This window comes from Polistes fuscatus, unplaced genomic scaffold (assembly GCF_010416935.1).
Source record: "Polistes fuscatus isolate 324 unplaced genomic scaffold, CU_Pfus_HIC Scaffold18, whole genome shotgun sequence".
In the NCBI taxonomy this organism is placed as follows: Eukaryota; Metazoa; Arthropoda; class Insecta; order Hymenoptera; family Vespidae; genus Polistes; species Polistes fuscatus.
In genome coordinates, this window is record NW_025113086.1 from 2,287,934 (window position 1) to 2,291,254 (window position 3,321).

Sequence of the window (3,321 nt, forward strand, 5' to 3'; positions counted from 1 at the left end):
ACTGCATTAACATATCCTCTAATTCCTGTAACATAAAACTTCATAAATGAAATACATTCAGCTACCCTAAATATCACTGCATACACACATTTCTTATTCCTACTTATTTAATTCTTCATGATAACCAAATTCATTTAATTAATAGAATGACTACATCAACATATTCTCAAATTCCTATAACGTAAAACTTCATAAATCAGGTAAAATAACTGCAAGCACAAACTTTCAAAATCCATAGAACCCAACTTACCATACTAACCGAAAAATTCGACAGTTTGTAAAACTGAATTTGGTTCCTAGCCCATGTTATGTTACCCCAATAGAAGAACAAGTACAAGAAGAAACAGAATAAGAAGTATAGAAACGAAATAACGAAATAACGAAAGAACGAAGGAACGAAATAAGAAAATAAGTGCACTAGAAATCGGTTAAAGTGTTTCGACTCGACTTCTCGAAGTTGTTAAGTTCTGTTCTCGCAGGTAGCGCCATGTCGATGCGAGCCGTCGCTACTTGCAAGAGACCGTAGCGAATTTCGAGGAGTGTACTTGAGGTTCTTTCAACGTTGGCCGGCACCGTTGAGAACCCTTGGTGCACCTCGGGGCCGGTGTTGTTGGCTGCGGAATACCACCCCAACCCCCCGCTTTAGTTTTCACCCAAACCCTCCTGCCCCTCCTCAGCTCCCTCCCCGCCCCACTTCTCCTAACTCTTCTTACCCTTCCACTCTTCCTCTCTTCATCTCTTCCTCATCCTTCTGCTGGGTTTCTCTCATCCCCCATTTCGTACTCTCCCTCTCTCCCTCTCTCTTCCTCTCTCTCTTTTGCTACCTCGACGTTAGCAGCACCGACGTGGCCACATGAAAACGTGTACGGAATAATGGACGAAGTGAAGTGCGTCGCGGCTGCTACCGAAGTGGCCATTGTTGGCCCACATGCTCGCTCGAACAAACGGGGCCGATCGACTTCGTAGGGACACATGAGAACGTCGACAATCCCTTTTTTTCTTTCTCTATTTCTCTTTCTCCCTCATTCGTCTTCTTTTCCTCCTTTACACTTCTCTCGGATCAAATCGACCTTAAAAAATGTAACCGAGTATCGTAATATTTATTATTGATCGTTAAATATAATCCTTACGTATATTTATTCTCATTTACTTTATATATTACGTAGATAATATTTGATTATTATTTAATGATTTGTCACAACCCCATCCTGTCAAAAAGTTTATAACAAATTCAACTTTACTCGTATTGTGATATATTAGAATGAAATATTTCCTAACTTTAATGTATACCCACTAAAATCATATTACCATTCTATAAATAACTACGAAATAAAATAGATAAATAAATGTGGAAGTGTATGAAAAGATAGGAATGATCATAGCTATCATGTTCACTGAATTATCCTATCTGATTATGTCGTCATTGTTATTAGGATCAGATAGAGATCACCTACCATCTTCCTTCCCCCACTCTCTTACTCTGTCTCTCTTACTCAGTCTCTTGTAGCCACCTACGGTGTGGCACTGTTAACAATCCCACTTGATTTCGTCATTGGCGACGTTGGAGTTCCTGAATGAGTTCGTAACGAGATGCACGGCCAGAGGGCTGGCCCAACGTCGGGGGTTGCCAGCACGTGTCTTCAATGGACCAATCAAAGCTCCACCCTCTTCTCCATCATCTCTCACTCTCACTCTCACTCTTATTCTCTTTCTCTCACTTTTACTCATTCTTTCTATCTTTATCTCTTTTACTTTCCACGTTAACCCCTCTCTTATTCTTATTCTTATTCTTGTTCTTGTTCTTGTTCAACAGATTATCTTTAAACGTGTCATTCTTCTCGTATTACATAGTTTAAGCGGCTTTGATAGATTAGGCTAATACGATCTATGTAAAGAGGATTTTTGTGGTTCGAGAAGTTAATTCTTGGATAGAGTCAGTTTTTATTGAACTTGTTCTCGTGTTTTTATTAATTCATTTCTATCAGAGAGATAATTAATTGCATTGACATTTTTCAGACAGATAAGACAGATTATATTGATAGGATTGATTATTTGTTTATTAATAATATTTTATAAATTGTAAAACATATGAATTCGGTGATTTAGGAACTTCTACATAACCTTAATGCAATTTTTGACGATTTCAAAATGTTAATTATTTTTTTATTTAAACATTAAGAATGAATTTTGTTTGTATCGTATAATATTATTGATAGGACTGTTTATTTATTTATTAATAATATTTTATAAATTGTAAACGTATGAATTAATCGATTTAGGAACTTCAACATAACCTAGATGCAATTCTTGACGATTTCCAAATGTTAATTATTTTTTATTTAAACATTAAGACTGAATTTTGTTTGTATCGTATAATATTATTGATAGGACTGCTTATTTATTTATTAATAATATTTTATAAATTGTAAAACGTATGAATTAATCGATTTAGAAACTTCAACATAACCTAGATGCAATTCTTGACGATTTCAAAATTTGAATTATTTTTTAAACGTTAAATGTTAATTATTTTGAATCGTATGACAAGTATCGATAAGATTTTAGTAACTTTCAAGGTATACAATAAATTTATGGTAACGTTAAGTTACGTTAAACGTTAAAGTCAGCAGCACCCTTATTCAGATAACTCGTGTCGGACATAAATTCAATTAAACCCGAATGGTAAAGAGTCGAACGACTGAAAATCAAGTACTTACACTTTGGTGCGTAGTCTCTCTTTTTCTCTCTTTCTCATTCTCTCTTTCTCTCTTTCTTTCCTGACCCTAACGCAACGTAAGACGAGGGTGATTTAATGTGGCCTGTTGAACGTGTCGAGTGGAGAGGATCACAGCTCTTCTAACGTAGTTCAAGCTTCACATACGATCCGCGATCGGTGCTTACACGAGCGTGAAAACGCGACTGATGATGATGGGAAGTAAACTTCAATCGTTTCGCACGTTGTTCTATTCGAAAGATTTAATCGGGTGATCTCGTTCCTCTCCGACGAAAAAAAAGATAGAAAGAAACAAATGAAAAAGAAAATTTATTTCAGACGAACGCCTAAACTAGTTTGTTTCGTCGATTATACATTTTTCAAATCTAAACATCATTATATTCAACTTAACACGATAAATTTTGCAAGTTAATTCGGATAATAAACGAAGCATATTAGACTAATCAATTTTATAATATTGGATTGGCAATTAAATGATCCTTCCTTTTTAAAAGTAGGAATGAAAGAGAGAAAGATTAGGTTTTATTTTAAAAAGAATTTTTAAAATTTATATTTTAATTATTTCTTTATTATATAAAATTATAAAA

At 34.8% G+C, this 3,321-nt stretch overlaps 1 long non-coding RNA gene across 1 annotated transcript; it reads right to left on the reverse strand.

Annotated features, from left to right (window-relative positions):
* Positions 1-749: 749 nt before the first annotated feature.
* Positions 750-2,990, reverse strand: LOC122515471. Its single transcript, XR_006303278.1, has 2 exons — positions 2,718-2,990; positions 750-1,070 (listed from the first exon to the last, which is right to left on the reverse strand). It is a non-coding gene; the product is annotated as an uncharacterized LOC122515471 (long non-coding RNA).
* Positions 2,991-3,321: the final 331 nt, after the last annotated feature.